Source organism: Nyctereutes procyonoides, unplaced genomic scaffold (genome assembly GCF_905146905.1).
Source record: "Nyctereutes procyonoides isolate TBG_1078 unplaced genomic scaffold, NYPRO_anot_genome, whole genome shotgun sequence".
NCBI lineage: Eukaryota > Metazoa > Chordata > Mammalia > Carnivora > Canidae > Nyctereutes > Nyctereutes procyonoides.
The window spans coordinates 13,529,042-13,549,880 of NW_026575125.1; the positions used below are offsets into that span (position 1 = coordinate 13,529,042).

The following is a 20,839-nucleotide window of genomic DNA, read 5'->3' on the forward strand; positions in this document are numbered from 1 at the left end:
AGATGCAACCTAAAGTAGTCAGCTCCTAGCCCAATAAGGTAATGATGTTTAAGGGCACCGTCCCAGGAGCCTTTCAGTGGCTTCTCCTGTTTTATCAGCACATCAGGATCTCTGGCACATTAACCAACAAGTAGATGCCGAATGTTGTTCTCGAATCTGTCCCGTTCCACAGGACTGCAAACATGACTACTGGCACTCTCTCCTTGCCCTCCCAAACATGCTCCCTCACATGAATTGGCACTCTGAGCTATGTTTTGCCTGCGTTGATGATTTCTATTTTAATACTGGTTTCCAACCTCAGTTTTCATCAGACTGAGCTCCTGCTTTCATTTTTTCCTAATTGCAATAAGATGCCCTAAGACATCTTAGGCATGATGGGTCCTGGGTGGGTGTAAATTGTTTGCTGCTGTTGAAGACACTCTGGGAGGGAACCTTCTGGGATCTGACAGGAAGTTGTTCCAGATGTCAGAAATCCAACGCCAAAAAATAAAAATAAGCTCCAGTTACTAAACTGATCAGGGTCTGGCATTTCGGAAATAAGAGAGCCTCTCGGATGAGCAAAAGCTGAACTCTCTGGAAATGGTCCAGAGATACAGCAAATATATGGCTTAGGAATGTTCTGGAAGCTAGAAGATGGATTGTGGCCATTTAAGGAATCATTTTCTCATGTCACATCAGGAATCAGAGTCCTTGAAGAACAGGAAAGGATCTTAGGAATTCTCTGATCCACCGTACGCCCTCTGATCTTATGGGTGAGGACCACTGAGGCAGAGGAAGAGGAAATGATGGGCCTACAGACACGTTGGTAGTGAGTGAGCTGAGCCTAGAAACAAGCCCATTGCCCTTCCCACAGCTCTGGAGCACCACCCCTGGTCTTTGTACAGAAAAGCCAAGGATTCCAGACAAACCACCACTGCTCCCACCCCCGTCACCAGGGAGGCCTGGAGGGTCAGGACAACCGAGGCAAAGACCAGAATCTTCGGAGCTGTCTCCTGGGTGCGCAAGACTGTGAGAGAAGCACATTTGGTAGCTCCCCAAGGGCGATTACCCAGGGTCTAGCTAGAGGCCTGGTGTGTGAAATGCACTGCATTACAAATTAATCCAACCTGCTGAAGCATCATGAGAACCGGAAGAGTATTTTTGGCGCGCCCGTGCCCTTGGGCTCAGTGCTAGGCCCCCAGGGATCTGAGTCACTTGGGCACGGCTCTGAAGCTGTTTATAATTGAAACGGAGGAGACGAGGCTGACAGCGAACCAGTTCGAAGTGTATCAACGTGATCAGCCCCTCCCGTTCCTGAAATTCTCTAACAATTGCAAGAATACAGAATACAAGTTGTATCTTATCACAATGCTCATTAAGTTCTTTAGGAATAGAGATAATATTTTATTTATTTATTTATTTATTTATTTATTTATTTATTTATTCATTCATTCATTCATTCATGCATGCATGCATGCACTCGGGCATTTATTCAACAAATTTATTGAGTGCCTTCTAGAAGTCACTAGGGATGGGGCGGAGTGCTAGGTGAAGTAGAGAGCAGAATAAGAGATGTCTCAAACCCTTCAGTGCCTTCGCACGTTACTCAGAATATAAGCCCAAAGCCTTAGAACCAACTGTAAAATCTGTCCTGATCCCCCAATCCTTTGCTCTACCTACCTCTGGTATCTTGATATTCATATTCTGGTTGGAGGTAGAGAACTCTGTTATGTGAGGTTAAAAGGGGTGACTAGTTTCATTCATTTAATTTATCTGATTCATTTATTCATGCATTCACTTATCCGACACACATTTATTACCGCCTCCACGCCAGGGCCTGTGCTGCATACTGGGTTATCGCTGGTGAATGATGTTTCAGTTCTCCTGAACCTTACAGTCTATAGAGAGGAGCTCTGGCGATAAAACAGATTGACAAATGTCTAAACAATCCTACTTTTCCACAAGCTCTCTGAAGAAAAAAACAAGACCCAGGGAAAAGAATAATGGGAGAAACCTAATTTTTATTGAGGGCCACAGAAGGCATCTTCTGGGGGAGGTGATCTTCAGATTGAGGTTCTAAAGAGGAAGATTAGTCAGGCAGGGGTAGAGGTGAGAAAGGAGATTTTTCAGGCAAGGGGAAAGGATTGGCAGAGAGGTCCTGAAGTTAGCACACTGGGCGTGCTCTACTCCACCCTGGAGCTTTGCACGCGCTCTGCAGGGGGCATGCTTGTCACCTGGCCGCTCTGCCCTCGGGAAACCGGTAAAGGCAGGTGAGTGGCAGGGGTGGGGGGAATACAAGGAGGGTCTCTCAAGGTGCAAGAGTTCTGGGAGGACAGGTATGGAGAGTGATCACGTGAAGCTGACTCCACTAAACACACACACACACACACACACACACACACACACCCTCATACTGGGACACTCTCTGTCGGCCAGAAGGAAGCAGGGTCCACTCCTGTTTGTATCAGGGACAAATGTGCAAAACAGGAACACTTCTCTTTGCTTTCTCTCTCAGCTTCCCTAGGACTTCAGGCCACAAAAGGCTGACCCCTGCTCTGGGCACACTGAATTCGAATCAGAAGGCTCTTCGGCTTGTGAGTTGAACTTGAACTACTCGAAGCTTGACTTTTCACGTCTGTAATATGAGGATATGGTATCTGTCCTATCTCATCACAACTTTTATGCAAAGCGTCATAAAAAATGTATTTTTTAATTTGAGATTTTATTTTTAGAGCAGTTTGCGGTTCAGGGCACAGCTGAAGGTAAAGCGCAGAGATTTCCCACACAGGCCCCGGCCACCCCCTCCCCTGGGCTCCCCAGCTACGAGCATCCCCCTCTGGAGCGAGGGTTTGGGCAACTCCTTAGCTTCATTTTGCTTTTCTTCCTGAGTGTAAAACTACTTGTACCAGAGCAGATGAATTAAACGGCAGCACCTTTCGACAAGGCAGGGTGCTAGTTGTACATGGCATGAGGACCTAAGCCAGAAACGGGAAATTCTTTCGATTTTGCAGAGTTTTCCTCGGGAATGTCTGCTGTCTCTGAACCCGGCCAGCATCACCGCCTTCTAGGCGAGGAGTTAACTTCGATCGCTGCTTCCTTCCTAGTCGACCCTCCTCCCCATTCTGACATTTTCCTTCTATTTTAAAAGCTGTTGTGAAAGTGCTAGTCTCAGAGGGGGATTAAGTGGGTTAATTTGCATGAGAAAGCCCCTTTATTTAGCGGGTATTTAAAATCCCTAAATACCGAGCACCACTCTCCACCCCTCCCCCCAGACGGTGACTGGGGAAGGGTGGGCGCCCTGGGAGGGGGGCACAGACTCCATCTAGAAGAGGTCGGAGACTAAACCCAGCCCAGCCCGTCCCCCCCACCCCCGGCAGATTTGGGAATCTTGTCTTTCGTATCAGGTTGCGCGTGAAATCTTTGTCAGATCTTTTTCTGTGCACACTCATAAATAATACTACCCGGAGTATCGCTAATAGTCACAAGACACAGTGGGTGAATTTCAATGACCGAGCTGCCGTGGAGAAAATGAATGGACTGTTAATAGGATCGCTCTGCAATAATAGCTAAATTATTAAACTGTAGTGTGGGGGGGCGTCACTTCCTTGGTGTGGCAAATTCGATTTGGAGGTGCCGGGGGACCTCTCAGGAATATTACATCGCGTAGCCCTTTGGAGGGATTTGAAGCCTTTCCATAGCCTCCTCGCGTTTGCCAGAGCTCATGTTGATTTCTATTTTTTTGTTGGCTTTTATTAGTAGAGGGTGTAGCAGACAGTATTGGTTTCCTGCCACCACCCCTCGGTATCCACCTCTGAGCCAAGGGCTCTTTACTGCAAACACCTGCGAAGCTCGGCCAGCGCCAGCGGGGATTGTTCTGGGCCTCGGAGCTGCTGGGCCCGTGCTCAGGGCCAGCCCCCAGGACTGGAGGGCTAATCCCTCCACAGCTGTCCTCCTCTGCTGATGGATGCGAGGTGCTGGGTAAATACCCAGCTGCTCCCCCTCCGCAGGAGCAACTCTGGGGTGGGGTTGCTCCGGCAACAATGGGCTCTGCGAGTTCCCCAGCAGAACCGAGCCCCAGGGACCCCCAGCGTCCCTATCGTCCCCTTGACAGGCTGCCTTCCCGCACTGCTGTTGGCTCCAGCCGCCACCCAGACAAATGATGAATGCTCAAAAATCCTTCTCCTAGGTTCTGCTTCTAGGGTAACCCACAGCCAGACGGAAGGTGAATGCAAAGATTTTTTTCCTACCCAACCTCGTGAAGCCAAGGCAGCACTTTATAATTCCCTTTCCCAGAGCCACTTTGCCACGTCCCCTGCGTCCCCTGCTCTTACCGGGTGGCCACAAGCCGCAGCTGGAAAGCCACGAGCTCTGGGGTGACATTCAGACTTGAGTTCAGATCCTGCCTTTGCCACTGACCTTGCTCAAGTTATTTTGCCTCAGTTTCCCCACTTCTAAAGGAGGGATAACGATATAGCCCTGCAGAATGGTTAAGGGAATTGACTATGTCATGTCGTCAACAGCGCATGGCATACAGCAGCAGACCAGTGTCAGCTCTTCGACTTTCAGCAGGTTGTACCGCAGCCTCTACCAGTACAATGTAACGTTCCTGGTTCCTGTCCTCGTAGCTTTTGTCACGGGAGGATAAAACAAATAGATACCCAGAGCAAGAAGGTGTCAAGATCCAAGGACTGTATGTGATTACAAAACAACGGTGAAGGTAACCACGTGGAAAACCTTATCTGGTTAAAGAAATTTTCCGGCCCACTTTTTAACTATTTATTTTAAAAATTCTGACATTTTAGATGAAACTGAACTGTATGAACATTCTACTCTTGTATTCTACTATGGCAAACAAAAAAAAATTCATGAGCCAAAAACCCCGAAATAAAACAAAACACAGAGAAGCATATAAAACTAAATCTGGAACTAAGCTCTAACAGCTGAATGGAGAAAGGAATTAAAATAATTTAAAAATCACAAGTTTATGGTAAAGTGTAAAGAAACTGAAAATTTACAGACTATTTAAAAACTGAAATTGCTGAGTGTTCAGAAACTACCCAGATGGATCAAGAGAAGTGAACAGCCAGAGAAAGATTACAGATGAACGTGCATTGTTTTAGCCACTTCCCATCCTGCCCATCTCTGAGGTGAGCCTGGCAGTTAGGTACTGAACCAGGCTAGTGCTGGCAGCCGGCCCAGGGTGGTAGCCTGCCCATTGGTAGATCCATTCACTGGGCTTGCAATTTTGATCTATACCCAAGACATCTGGTGTGTCTTATTGACTTTGGCACCCTGACACCCCATTATGCAGCCAATTTAAATGCTTGGAATGGGAAGGGCATGAGTTGTCTTAGTAGATGCATCCAAACCTGCCTGGTAGCCTTTCACCTCTGGAGAGTGGATTCAGTGTCACTGAATCCAGGGTGGCCATGCAACATAGGAAAACAAGACTGTTGCTTTGCCCAAGGGGGCATCTTGGTCCAGGTGGCTGTGGAATGGCATGCTGTCCTCAAATGGTATAGGCCTCTAGAGGGAGTCCCCCCGGGTCAGGGTTGAGGCACACAGAGGGGACCCATGTGAGAAAAGCTCCCATGGTTACTGCCTGTATTTTGCCTCTCCTGACCACCTGCAAGGAAGGAACCAGAGAGTTGGATGACCTTCAGGGTTCGGGGTGACTCCAACGTGACCAGAAAAGTCTGTCTGACACATTCAGTGATGGACTGCCAAACACCAGTCGTAATGGGCTGCTCATTTGAGCTGGGAAGCATATTGCCAGCCATGCAGACCTGAGCCCCTGCATCCTCTCATTCTATGTCCTTGATGAGAGAGCCACACTGATAGCAGGGTCCGTCAGGCTCAGGGTGACCCAGGTCCACTGACAGCCGTGCTTTTGTGCTGATATCCTTTTCCAGTTTGTCGATCATCATAGCTAAGGATGTAAATGTAGTGTTAGTGGGTCTAGCTAAAGTGGTAATTCTCAGCACAGTTCCCTTCTCAGATGTTGATACGTGCACTACTGTCCCCACAAATCTTGGCTGATTCTCCTTTCTTTCTGATGATACTGCCAACTTCCTTTACATGCATGAGATGCTGGATGGTGAATGTGACCTGTAGTCCACAGTCAGTCCTGGCCTCTCACTACCTGTAGGGCCCCTGTTGCCTTCCTGCCAATCCCTAGTGTTCCTCCCCTGGCCCTCTGGCCTTCTACCTTCCCCCTTCCCATACACTCCCCCTTCCTCCTTGGGCCTGCAGTTTTGGGCTTTTGCCAGTACCAATGATTAAAGAAAAGACTTGACTATGCAAAGTCAACCTCCCCAGAACTCTGCTGGACACGGAGATGGGTGTGATTAAAGGAGACACACCAAGCACTAAGCATGAAAGGAAAACAAGGGATACATTTGATTACGCATGTTTAGATGAAGAAATTTTGTTCAACAAAAGACACCATTAAGAAGGAGAAAAAGCAAGCCATCGAGCAAGAGAAGATATTAGTAACTCCTGTATCAAACAGAGGACTTTTGTCTAGAATAGACTAAAAAACTCCTATAAATGGAGAAAGAAATAGAACCTCGGGGGAGAAGTGAGCAAAAGGCTTGAACACGAGCTTCACAAAAGTAGATACCTAATGACCACTAAACAGTAAAATGTGCTCAACCTCATTACTAATCAGAGAGATGCAAATTAAAATCACCACTATACATCGAATTGATTGGCAACGATTAAAACATCTGACATTACCAAGTATGACCTAGGATGTGGAGCACCTGGAACTCTCATACACTGTTAATAGGCGTGTCAGTTGGTGCCCTCGATTTGGGAAAGACTTTGACATTATCTGTTGAAGATAGTTATGCCCTAGGCCCCTCCAATACATACTGTATAATTCCATTTCTGTAGCTTTCCAGAACAGACACAAGTGTGTAATTTAGGTACGCATACGTAGGTGGCAAAGCAATAAAACACTGCAAGGAAGTCATTCCCATAAAGTCAGGGAAATGGAGGCAGGAGTTTGAAATGGACCATGAGTACACAGGAGTCTGGTGGAAGGTTGGCAATGTTCTATTTCTTGAGCTGGGTGGTAGTTCCAGGAGTGTTTGGTCTACAGTAATTCATTATGCTCCATGTCTGCGCATCATGTACTTTTCCGTTTGTGTGTTGTATTTCATTTTCAGAAACTTGAAGAAAAAGCTTTCTCCGAGTATGCTCTGAGAAACATTGGTTCATGAGATCTTAATATGTCACTCGCAGAAAGGATTCCATGGCCAAATACATTGTGGCCCTGGAATAAAGAAGGATGAACAGGTCTTTAGTATGTCGAGGTACATTGCGACATTTCAAGAGGAATCAAGAGTATGCACTGATTTATGTGACCACAGAACCCTTTTCGTAAGGGACATTTTACAGAGCATATACTTAGGAAAAGTGATGGCAAAAAACAGATTAGCAAGTTCCAGTTTTACAAGCCTGCTGATCTGGTCCAACCAAGGGCTTCAGGAGCTTACTGCAAAGCCTAAAGTGCAAAGTAGCAAGCAAATTAAGTTTTAAGTTGTGCTGAACTGGAGGTACTCACTGTTCTTAAAAGTTTCATAATTTTGGGTATTTACTCAATTGATCCCAAATAGTGAGTAGTGAGGGTTCGGCCCATATCCATACCCGTACTTTCTGCCACGTTTGTTCCAGTTTTCTTAGTCATTACACTGATCATTGTTTGTGGGTGGATGGAGCAACCCATATTTGCTTACTTCTTGTTCTGTGCTTATGTCAGTTTATTTATTTTTCTTATTTTTATTTTTTTAAAGATGTTATTTATTTATTCATGAGAGACAGAGAGAGAGAGAGAGAGAGAGAGAGCGAGAGAGAGAGAGAGGCAGAGAGAGAAGTGGGCTCCTCGCAGGGAGCCTGATGCGGGACTCGATCCTGGACACCGAGATCATGCCCTGGGCCAAAGGCAGACGCTCAACCACTGAGCCACCCAGGCGTCCCAGCTTATGTCAGTTTATAAGCAAAATCAGTATGACGGGATCCCCCGTCTGCCCTAGTGTCCGTGCTACAGCTCTGCTCCCACTGAGACACGAGGTCCACTAGATCAGTTAGCTTTTATCGTATAACCACTCCCAAAAGTGGCTTAACATGACAGCCACAATTCTGTGATCTGGAAATTCGGGCTGGGCTCAGATGGAGGAGTCTTCTGCTGGTCTTAACTGGGTGTCACTCATGTGTCAGGCCCCTGGCGGGGCCGGCTAGGATATTTGCTGGCAGTTAGCTGGGACATTGGAGGCAGCCACTCTAGTCGCAGGCATGGATTTCTCTCATCATCCATCACGCAGCCCTGGATGGGCTTGTTCACATGGCAGCTCTAATGAGAGTCCTAAGAATAGAAAGAGGAGCACCTGGGTGGCTCAGTCATTTAAGCCACCAACTCTTGATTTCAGCTCAGGTCATGATCTCAGGGTCCTGGGATCGAGCCCCGTGTCAGGCTCTCCGCTCAGTGGGAAGTCTGCTTGAGGTTCTTTCTCCCTTTCCCTCTGCCCCTTCCTACCATGCTCATTCTCTCTCTCTCTCTCTCTCTCTCTCTCTCTCAAATAGATAAATAAATGAATCTTTAAAAAGTAAAAACAAGAATAGTAAGAGAGGGATGGCCCCAATGTGCAAGTGGTTTTCAGATTTTTGCTTGTATCATATTTATTATGATCCTATTGGTCAAACAGATCACATGGCCAAATCTAGAGTCAGAGTAGGAGACTACAAAAGGGTATGGCTATGGGGAGATTGAACAAATTGGGAGCCATTAGTGCATCAATCTGCCAAAGTTATCTCTGGCATCATAGCATTGGTTATCAAAACTATCTCTAGGGATCCCTGGGTGGCGCAGCGGTTTAGCGCCTGCCTTTGGCCCAGGGCGCGATCCTGGAGACCCGGGATCGAATCCCACGTCGGGCTCCCAGTGTATGGAGCCTGCTTCTCCCTCTGCCTTGTCTCTGCCTCTCTCTCTCTCACTGTGTGCCTATCATAAATAAAAAAAAAAAACTATCTCTAAAACTGCGCTGACTTACGGCACCTCTGGTACCAGTCAAATTCACTGCTGAGTTGTATTTTTAAAAACAAACCCGTTCATCAGTCTTTTCAAGGAATGATCCAAATAGGATAGAAAGGCTGATTAAAATAGAGATCTGTTACATTTTCAAAGATATGATGAAATGTAAATAGTTTCCCCTAGGGAAAGTGTGCAAGATGATTATTCAAGGAGAAATTTAATTATAACCTAAAAAAAAATCCCAGGGATTCTAGCAGATATGGATTATCATTAGATTGCATTTGTTACAGAAATACAAAAACTATGACCTTTCCTTTAATTCCATTTGTTTTTATTTAACAAAATCTGTTCCTTGGTTTTTCTCAACACGACTCTGTCATGTTTACAATTTAACTGTTGCAGACCTCGAATTATTATCTAAGACTGGAGATATTAACTCTGTCTGTCGGGAAAGTAAAAGCCTGTCATGTTGGGTAATAATGGCTGTGGGAGGCAGGCATGAAAGGGCAGAGCAGTCCCGGGCCTGCTTTCTGTTGTTTTCAGGCGTTGACGGTCTATGGCTGTGGCCATGCGGAGTTGGAAATGGACTCACATCTTCAAGTCCTAACAGTATTTGGGGGCAATTTCTCTCAGCAAATGGCAAGGATCGTCAGGTGACTCCAGATGGGAATACCAGTCTTGATTCTGTTTGACCACTTAAGGCCACACCTTGTGCTGATTTTATACTATCAGGATCCTTTTTAAAAAATATTTTATTTTATTTTTAAATATTTTATTTTTATTTATTCATGAGAGACACACAGAGAGAGAGAGGGAGGCAGAGACACAGGCAGAGGGAGAAGCAGACCCCATGCAGGGAGCCCGACGTGGGACTCGATCCCCGGTCTCCAGGATCATACCCTGAGCTGAAGGCGGCGCTAAACCGCTGAGCCACCCGGGCTGCCCTATACTATCAGGATCCTAAGAAAGGATTGTCACTAAGAATTTTGGGCTCTCAGTTTTGTCATCCATAGTTAGGATGTCCTACTTTTTGCTTTGGATGACTTTGAAGTCTACGGACTATATAGAATTTGATCAAGTCATAGTTTTTTTCTGGACTTTTCATTTTTAAGTTGATACGATGATGGTGATAGAGAGTAGCAGCTCTTGCCAAGTTCTTGACAAGAATCATATCCTTTGATCCTTACAGTCACCCTCTTGGTCTCCATTTGACAAAGGAAAAACCAGAGGCACCAAGAAAGTAACTGACTTGCCCAAGGACCAATGGCTTATAAATGATGGTGCCAGGATTTGAACCCAGGTCTGAATCTAAAGTCTGCTCGTAAGTACTCAGCCACACCACCCCCTGTTGAGAACTTGCTGGGTATGCCCGAGCATCATCATCATCATCATCTACACTTTTGTTGAGCGCTCATTGTTTGTAGTGTGGGCAGAACTGTGCTGGAAGTATGGCATAAAAATGCCTCTTGCACAATAGAACGTGGGATAAACAACCTTATAAATAGCTCTCTCTAGTTGGCAGCCTTGGTGGAGAGGGAAAGCATAAATTACAAGAACTTTGTCAATTGACAAACCTGCTTTTAGTTAGAAGTTTAACACCCTCCACCTCCCTCAACAGATCTCTGTAAGAGAGTTGATAACATGCACCAAAATGGAACAATTTGAGTCCTAGCACATCTTCTCCACCATGTCCACCCCGGAATGGTATTACTTGATGAAGTCTTATAAAGTTAGGGAACCCAAGAGAGACCAGAGAGCATCCTGGATATCTCACGGCTATAACCTTCAGGTACCCAATCCTTGAGAAATGACCTTTTTATGTATACATTTTTAATGTATTTATGTATAGTTTCGTCTCTGTCATGGGTCCATTAAAGGCATAGACTCAGGAAACAGACTGCTTGGGATCAACCCCAGAGCTGCCATTTTACTAGCTGTGTGACAATGGACAAATCATTCAATCTTTCTCGGCCTTCATTTCCTCAGCTGGAAAAAAGGAAATGATTATAGTATTCTTTGCAATTGAATTATTGTGGAGAGTAAGATAATATATGTAAAAACACAGTGTCTGGTACATAGTCAATGCTATTTAGCTGTCAGTTATTAATATTATTATTCTGCCAAAGAGCTTAAATCCGGTAGAGGTTTTCAGGTTTTTTTAATTAAAAAATCTATTTAAAGTAATTTTAAAAATTTTAATAGAAAAAGCATACTTTTTCTGATTTTAAATGTAATGCATATTCTTTGTGAATGTTTAGAAAATGCAGAGTTATACAAAATTGCTTTTAAACTTTTAAGTATCCAAATTCTACTGGCCTGAGATAATATGTCGAACAATCCAGAACCTAGTAGCTGGAAGCAATAATCATTACTTCATAATTCTGTGGTTGGCAGATTGGGTTCAGTGTATTTCTGCAGTCTTCTGGACGCTTGGCTGGGTCTGGGTGGCTGAGCATGACCTCATTCACAGCTGGCAGTTGGCAGAATATTGACCAGGACACCTCAGTTTTCCTCCACATGACCTTTCCAGCAGGCTGTTCACTTGCTGGAGAACAGGCTACTCACCTCTTCGCATGGTGGTCTCAGGGATCCAAGTGCAGCAGCAAGAGGCAAAGCACCAAAGCCTTAGCATTTTTCTGCCTCTCCTAGGACCACACCTGCGAATGTCGCATTGGCCAAACCAGTTACATGGCTCAGCACAGATTTAAGGGGTCAAGAGACAGATTTCACCTTTTGATCTGAGGAGAGCCAAAGTCACAACACAAAAACACAGAGATAGCTATAGGAATAATCTGTGGTGATTTTTTTGCAATTCGCCACAGATAAATGCTATCAAAAATTATGTATATATAGGGGCACCGGGGTGGCTAAGTCAGCTGAGTGTCCAACTCTTGATTTCGGCTCAGGTCATGATCCCAGGGATGTGTGATCGAGCCCCACATGGGCTCCATGCTCAGCAGGGAGTCTACTTGGGACTCTCTCTTTCCCTGTCAGCACTTCACCCCGTCCCTACACACACACTCTCTCTCTCTCTCAAATAAATCAATCTTTTAAAAAATTACATATATATATATAAATGTATTTGTGTATGTGTATGTAAATATATATACATATACATATATTTTTACATAAAAAATATACAACACAAACAAAAGTGATAATATTTTTTATGATTTCTATATATTTTTTTAAAGCAATGATATTAAACACGGTGTTTTGTACCTTGTGGGTTTTTTCCATTAATTAGATCCTGGGGCATTTTAATGTCCTCATTTTAAGATGTGCATAATATTACATTGTATGGATTTACCATGACTAATTTAAACAAAGTGTCTCAAAGGACTTTTAGGGTGTTTCCAATTTTGCAATAAACTTCTGAATATGTAGACTTTTATACATTTTTCTACTTAGTTTCTTGGTATACATGATTCAACCTCTGACATATTGCAAGAATACAGAAAGGTTCTATCCAGAGTTGATATTCAAAATACTTAGCAACAGAATGATAGTAACCTCAGCATAGAGCAGAGTCCCCAAGGTAACCCTTTTATTGTGGATTCAGAGGTTTAGGTGACAGGAGAGAGGGCAAGCAGCCGGAGTAGTGAGTGGTTCTCAAATGTGGTGGAGCTGGGATATCTTATTTACCTGTACAAGTGTAGTGAATCTCAGCAAGGGAGAAATGTATGCAATCTGTTTTCCATCACCATCTCCAACCAGAGATGTTGTCTATCTTTTTAATCTTTGCCAATCTGATCCATGATAGACAAAAATCATACCATCTTTTATTTTGCATTTTTCTAACCGTGAGGGCACTTTTTTATGTTTTATCACCGCTTGTATTGGGTTGTTATTGTTGCTTTTGATGAATTGCCTGTTTATGTCCTCTGCCCATTTGGGGGGGGGCGTTATTCTTTTCATTAAAAAGCTAATTACGTGGGGCACCTGGGTGGCTCACTGGTTGAGCATCTACCTTTGGCTCAGGTCATGATCCTGAGATCCTGGGATCAAGCCCGGCATCGGGCTCCTCACAGGGAGCCTGCTTCTCCCTCTGCCTATGTCTCTGCCTCTCTCTCTCTCTGTATCTCTCATGAATAAATAAGTAGAATCTTAGGATCTTTTTTTAAAAAAAGACTAATATGTATTGATACCTTATAGTGTGTCACTACACTAAGCCCTTAATAGGCATTACCTATTTTACTATTTGCTGTGACTATATAAAGTTATTATGATTCCCATTTTAGATATGGGAAAATAGAGGCAGAGATTCAGTAATGTGCCCAACAGTTATCTTAGAACTGATAATTTTATACAGTTTAAAAATATTTGATATGGTCAAATATCTCAAACTTTTTTCTTAATGGGTTTTGTCTCTAATAGCATTCTTAAATGTTCCCTATCAGAAGGATATAAAAATATTCATCTTTATTTTCTTCTATATAGAAGCTCAGAATTGCCTGTGGAAACAAAGTATATGCGCTTAGGCCCCAATTCAGACCTTTTTTGTTTTGTTTTTTTTTAAAGATTTTATTTTATTTATTCATAGAGAGAGAGACAGAGAGAGAGGGAGAGACTCAGGCAGAGGGAGAAGCAGGCACCACACAGAGAGCCCAACGTGGGACTCCATCCCAGGTCTCCAGGACCACGCCCTGGGCCACAGGTGGTGCTAAACCACTGCGCCACTGGGGCTGCCCCCAATTCAGACCTTTTGAATCACGATTTCTACAGTGAGAGCTAGATATTTATGCTTTTCAAGAGATACACAAACTTACAAGGACTGGTAAATAGACACTAGCCCTTCTTCTTCTCAAAGCATGTGAAAGTGACTGAAAAAATAATAAATTAAGAATATATCTACAGGGGCACCTGGGTGGCTCAGTAGGTTAAGCATCTGCCTTTGGTTCAGGCCATGATCCCGGGATCCTAGGATCAAGCCCTGCATTGGGCTCCCCGCTCAGTGGGGAGTCTGCTTTTCCCTCTCCCTCTCCCCCTGCTCATGCTCGCTCATTCTCTCTCTCTCTCTCTCAAATAAATAAATAAAATCTTAAAAAAAGAATGTATCTACAAAATCAATTCCAGATGGGTTAAAAAGTTAGTTGTGAAATCCCAAACTTAACTTATAGAAGAACATGTAGCAGAATATCTGATGTCTGTATTAGAGTTTTCTAAAGAAACAGAACCAATAAGAATGTATATACATATGGAAAGAGAGAGAGAGAGATGGATTGATTTTAAGGCATTTTCTCATCTGATTGCAGGCGTTAGAAAGTCCTAAATCTGCAGGGCGGGCTGAGAGGCTGGAAATGCTAGCAAGAGGTTGATGTCTTGAATCCAAAGGCAGTCTGGAAGCAGAATTCCTTCCTCTCCTGGGGACCTCAGTCTTTTCTCTCGAGGCCTTGCACTGACTGGGCAAGGCCCACGTCCACTATGGATGGTGGTCTGCTTTGTCCGAGTCTACTGATGTAAATGCTAATCACTCTAGTAAGATACCTTCGCAGCAACATCTAGACTGGTGTTTGGTCAAACAACTGAGCAATGATAGCCTAGCGGACTTGACAAAGAGAATTAACCACCAGAGACAGTAGCTTTATGACTCTGTGGTAGGGAAGGATTTTAAACTAAGAGAGAGAGAGAGAGAGAGAGAGAGAGAGAGAGAGAGAGATTTGATAAATGGTGCAAACCAGGCGAAAAAAATTTTTTTTAATGTTGTGTTTTCATACCCTGTGCAGGTCTTCCTCCTCATTCGAGATGCCCCCAAATATACCAGAGCCCATATTAGATGATATGCTTCATGGGATCTTCCTTGCCAGAGAGCTATTTCTTATTCTTCTGTGATTCCTGATCAACACCAAGAAACACAGGACAAGAACATAAAAGAAGCAAGTGTGTTTTAATTTATGCTCTGCAAACCTAGATATTAGCCATGGTACCACAATATCCCAAGCCAAAATACCAAACGATGATGGATTTATTGTTTCCCTAATTTAAAACAAGCCTGATTTATTTTTAAAAATGCAACCTCAAGACACAACTCACCAGACGTGATATGGAATGTATTATATGCCTAACCAAAAAACAAAACGCTACGCGGTACAGTGGATTTGAAAATTATCTTGCTATTAATAGAACTCCCGGATGGCTGTGATCTGTTGGATTTGATACATTCAGGTTTTGGCAGCTGCTGGGACTGAAAACAAGACGTTCCATACGTTATTACTTAATAGAGAAACTAGGTCATAAAATAGCCCTTTGGTGAATTTTTTCAAAAAGGTTTTGAAGAGCCCAATTTCATCTTTAATAAGTCCACGTTGCTGAGTATGTTTGGCAAAGCAGCAGTGTGATTAACAGACTCCTTCTCTGGAACTTGTGTAAAATTGAGAGCAGCTTGGGGTGCCCCGTTACTGTCATCTCTTCAGCTGGCATTATACGCCCACAACAAATATTTGTTGACTCCCCGAAGCGCCCTTCTCTTTCCTTTTATATTTTGAGGGTCTGTCACTGAGCTACTGACCGAAATGTTGGACTGAGGAGATTTACAACTGGAAAGGGAAGAACCAAGGAGTGCGATGTATCAAGTCAAGTCCCCAAGAGGGTGGCTGGGGTTCAGTCCTGCTCCAGGGATAGTAGAAGTCCTCTGGGGGAAAGGGAGCTGGAGTATTTCTAGACAGCACCGCCCCCCCCCAAGATAATCAAGAGTCACTGCAGCATAGATTCCTAGGCACTTCTGGATGTCCTTGCATGGACAGAGTGGGTTCTAGCAGCCTGTGGCTTGTCTTCCAACAAAGAGATACAGGTGCCAGTTGGGTGTGGTGAGGGCAGTGACAGGTGTGGGTGAAGGTGGTCTAAAGGGACATGTGTGGACATATGACAGCAGGTGCCTACTGTCCCACAAGGCATACTTTGTCTGGGTCTCTCCACAGATTCAAAGCAAGCCTAGATATGAAGGGAAGGAGGTACCATGTAGGCCATATAAGGTTTCAGGCAAGTCACCATGTTTCCCTTGATGTCTCTGTCCCCCCTGGTTGAGTCAGTAGAAGCAGGCTAAAGAGAGGAGCTTACATTGGCAATGGATGACTCTGTCATACTTCCCTCATGAGGGCAACCCCACCACTAGCCCCCAGAGTCTGGGCGGTGGTAGACAATGAGCAGGTCTGGAGGGCAAGAACAGAAAACCAATCCTGAAGGAAGTACTTGGGGCAAAGACAGAAAAATGAGCTCAAGCCAGGGCTTCACTGAGGCGAGGAAACAGCTGGAACTGGAACAGACATTATTATGATACAAGATAAAACTATATTGTACAACATATATAATAATGCAACAAATGGAATTATTTACATAACCATAATACAAACTGAATGCAGCAACCGGTACTCAATAGCCACACATGGCTAATGGCTACTGTATTGGACAGCATAGCTCTAGAACATTCCATCATCAGAGAAAGTTCTGTTGGACAGCACTGGCCGAGAGCTTACTGAATGGGTCAAGTGTTGAGATGTCATGGGCCTCAAACTCATGTTTTCTTCCTCTCCATATTCAGCTTATAACAAATCAAATTTTGCCCCTGGGATCTCCCTGAAAAATTTGCATTAGCTTGTTAAGGGGCGATAGTATAGAGATACTTTGTAAACTTTCTGTTTGGAGTTACCTTCGTTAAATGACCTTTGACTCTTGAGTTTTTAGTCGTTAAATGTTAACTCAGACGTAGTACACATTGAGCTTCCAGTGAGTATTGGAACAACCCACCAGTCAGGTTCACTTTCTTCTTTGATCGCTGTTTTCCTTTACCTTATTGTTGGTGTACGTTTTAATCTTTACAAGGAAAAAGAACAAAATTTGATCTCAAGGGGGAGGAGGCAAGAAGCCACACGGGAGTGGAAACCGTGGAAGAATCTAACTTTCTCACTCCAGTGAGAGTTTCTGGAGTTATTCCAGGAACAAATTGCTTGCACTTGAATCCTTATGTCAGGGTCTTCTTCTGAGGGTACCCAAATTAAGACAGTCTGTGATTCAAGTCTAGAAATAAAGGTGATCAATGATAACACAGCATCTCCTCAACCTTGGACTTCTGACTAGGGCCCAGGACGCTATCTGCTGGGTTTTAAAAAATATTTTATTTATTTATTAGAGACAGAGAGAGAGAGAGAGAGAGAGAGAGAGAGAGAGAGAGAGGCAGAGACACAGGCAGAGAGAGAAGCAGGCTCCATGCAGGGAGCCCGACATGGGACTCGATCCCTGGTCTCCAGGATCACACCCTGGGGTGAAGGTGGCGCTAAACCACTGAGCCACCCGGCTGCCCCTATCTGCCGGTTTAAAATGCTCCCAGATGCCAACAAAAGCAGCAGCAGATACCAGGCATTTGGAAATGCTAGGCCCAAATTCAACCTGGTGACTTGGTCTGCTCAGAATTTGTCCGGGCAGCTAAGCGGAATTGGCCTGGCCTGGCCATGTGAGAATGGGAGCGGAAACACTGGTGGTGGGCAAGAGAGAGGAAAAACGAGGAAGCCAAGTAGGATACAGTCTCAAGCCAATTTCTCAGAGGCAGGTCTGGGATTCACTGCTTCAGAAATATTCCACTGAAGGGCGAGAGCTGGGGCATTTATCCATCCCTTCTCATCAACCATTGGTTGAGGGATGCCGGGAGAGAGCAAGTGCAGGGGCACCCTGGGCCTACTGCACGCACAGGCAGAGAAAGCCCACAGACAGAGAGGTACAGATTCAGGCTGGCATGCAGGGACAAATGGCTAGTGTTGGAGGACCAGCGTAGACATCGACAGAGTCCGCTACACAATCTTATTTTTAAGTGGACAAAATAGACCCGAGAGTCTTAGAGTACAGCCTATCCATGGGCTAGTAGGGCTGATCCACTGGTGAGGAGGAGATAATGAGTCACTGCTGAATGGAAAAACAAAAGGATCTTTAATGGGGAGTTTGACTCCTGGTCAGAACATCCCAAATAGTTGAGAGAGAGGACAGAGCCTTTGGTATTAATTGCATTTGAGTTGAAAGGGTGGGGAGACAGTGTTCTGGCTTTTGCACCAAAGAAGACACAGACCAACTTATTTTAACCACTTGTCAGAGGCTACATGGGCGGCCTGCGCGTTCTGGAATTTCTGAGAGAGACTTACCAAATGCTTTCTGCTGAGGCTGACGAAGCCAAGCCGGGGCATCTGCATGCCAGGAATATATGGTTGCATATGTGCCACTGTTTATCTGTTTGCAAAATATGCCATATGTCGACAGCCTGACATATGTTGAGCTATCTGGAAGATCAGTCAGAGAGAAAGAAGAGCCAGAGTAGAAGAAAGAGAGGAGAAAGGAAAACATGAAAGGGGTAACAAACCCTTGTGTGTTCGGCTAGGTGGTGAATTCCTTGAGCATCAGGCACGTATCTCCCAGTGGTCCATGTGGCAAGGATCTTGGCCCTTACCTGGGCCGGTGCCCCCCATTCCTGAATGAAGAAACTGAATCCAGAGTTCCCGTGGCCCAATGAATAGAAAGTCAGGAGTAGGACCCCCGGCGTTGCCTCCGCTCCAGCCTCCTTGCATCTTGGGCTTTCTTTCATGGCCACACGCTCACCCACCACCTCCTGTCTTCTCCTGCCCATCCAACCCCCGTGCACCCCACTCTTCCACTGCCTTGGCCTCCCCTCGTGCCTACTGCATGCTGTGCGCTGGCTGAGCGTCAACATTCACTGTCCCCTTCCCGTGGGCCTTTGACCGCATTGTTCGCTCTGCCTAGCATTCCCTTGCCCTTCTACCCGTCACCATCCCAGCCATCTTCAGGGTCAGGCGAATGGCACTTGGTCACACATGCTTCCCTAGGATGCAAAGCCGGAAATCGTTTCTCCACCCTCTGTACTGCCGTCACACTCTGTGTTTCTCTGAGACCATCCATCCGTAGTATACTTGCTGATGCTCATTTTTCTCTATAAAAGTATAATCCGCTCACATGCAGAGATTCTTTCCTCTTTGACCCTCCTCAGTGCTCATCAGAGAAGCTTCGACATAGTAAGAATAGCAATTGGCAATTACTGAGTGTTCGCTATGTGTCAAGCACCATGTTTACAGTTTTGCATGCATTAGCTCATTACTTCTCGCATTAACCCTATGAAGGAAACACTCACCATTGGTCCCGTTTCACACTCGAGGGACCTGTGACACAGAGAGGTTAGGAAACTTGCCTAAGATAACACAGCTGGGAAGTCAGCGTCAGGGCTGCTGACGCCAAAGCTCAAGCTCTTAGCCACAGGGCTAGTAGACCTGCTTCCGCGGAGCGTCCGAGGATTTGAATTTATTTCACTGTTATGAAATGCCAAAAAGAGAATTTTTATTTAAAAAGCAATTAAATATTGGAGTGCCAAAGAATAGTTGTCCTCTCAGAAAGAGAGCAAAAAGGAAACACTAGATCAACGACGAAGATCACTCACATTTTCCTCAGGAGAAAGTTAAATGAGCTTCATCAAATGATTTAAGATTTGTTGTCTCCTCCATCCACCTAAAGAGTAAAATGTAAGTCCTTGTCTTCCCCTAGAAAAACAATCTTATAAAGTGTAGTGTCATTCATGAAACCTTTAAAATCCGCGCAAGGCCAGAGAACAACATGAGTCATTATTAGTTGGCTAAAATCCTAGGAGGCCTCCTGTGGGTTCAGGAGCTCTGGAATCACCTCAGGAGCCTGTCATTCCCGGGTGGGTGTGGGCTTATGATGCTTTATTTTTATCACCTCAACTGGGACACAGCCAGCTACAGCAGTGCCAACTCCGTGGCGGCCTCAGGATCAGTAGAGGGCTCCCTTTCTTCCTGAGTCCCCAAACCTGGGTGGTTGAAGAGATCTTAAAAGCGAGGATGCAGAAGCCACCATTGCCTCAGAATGGGGCCTTCTGGAACTTTTGGCCTGAAGAAAAGAAACCTGAGGAGTGAGATCACAGTGGTCCAGAGTTAAACGATTATATTTTACTCAGGGGAACTACACGGGGAGGGGGGGACGGGTGAGCAGCAAGGGGACGCAGCTTCGGGTTCACCGGACAGGCTGCGTGGCCAAGTGTCAGAGCTGCCCACGCCCCTCAGCTGCGCTTTCCTCCCGTGTCAAACGGGGGTGATGATACTCATCGGAAAAGGTGGTTGTGATGACCAAATAGCTCAGGTCGGCTTCCCAGACTTGAGCCATCCACATCTCACAGCAAAGGGATCTGTGAGGAAGGTGTGAGGAAGGCTCAAGGCCCCAGCTGTGGGGTGGGGGGCCCAAGGCCAGCCATTGTGGGGAGCTGTCATCATGCCAGGCCTGAAGGGGGCAAGACAAGAGAGCATGGGCAGAGCTGGGGCCCTTTAGAGAAGGCAGCGAGACCGTGGCCTGGTGAACCTGCAGCAAGTCTGCAGAAGACTGAGCAAGTACCCCAGCCTCACTCTCCTCCCGCCCCCCATCGCCTGCTGGTGCTCCCCATTGGCTGTGCCCAGCCAGAAGCAAGGGAGCCCACAATGTGCCCCTGAGAAGGCCAGCCTCCTGGGGGGGGGGCAGCAGACAGGGTGGCTGAGTGGGGACAGGCAAAGGGGACGGCCTCTGTGAGCCTTGGCCCAGCCCCCCTCCCCTGCATCAGCTACCCCCTGCCCCCACTTTCATGAGCTGAAATACATTGACTTTATATCCTAAGCAGGGATATCATGAAATCATGAGTTGGAAGGGCTAATTTTTTTTAAACCATCCAAGACCTAATGGCCACTTTATTTTTTTTTAAAGATTTTATATATTAGAGACACAGAGAGAGGAGCAGAGACACAGGTAGAGGGAGAAGCAGGCTCCATGCAGGGAGCCTGACATGGGACTTGATCC

At 45.4% G+C, this 20,839-nt stretch overlaps 1 pseudogene; it reads right to left on the reverse strand.

Annotated features, from left to right (window-relative positions):
• Window positions 1-5,095: 5,095 nt before the first annotated feature.
• On the reverse strand, window positions 5,096-18,735 carry LOC129517825 (poly(rC)-binding protein 2-like; annotated as a pseudogene).
• Window positions 18,736-20,839: the final 2,104 nt, after the last annotated feature.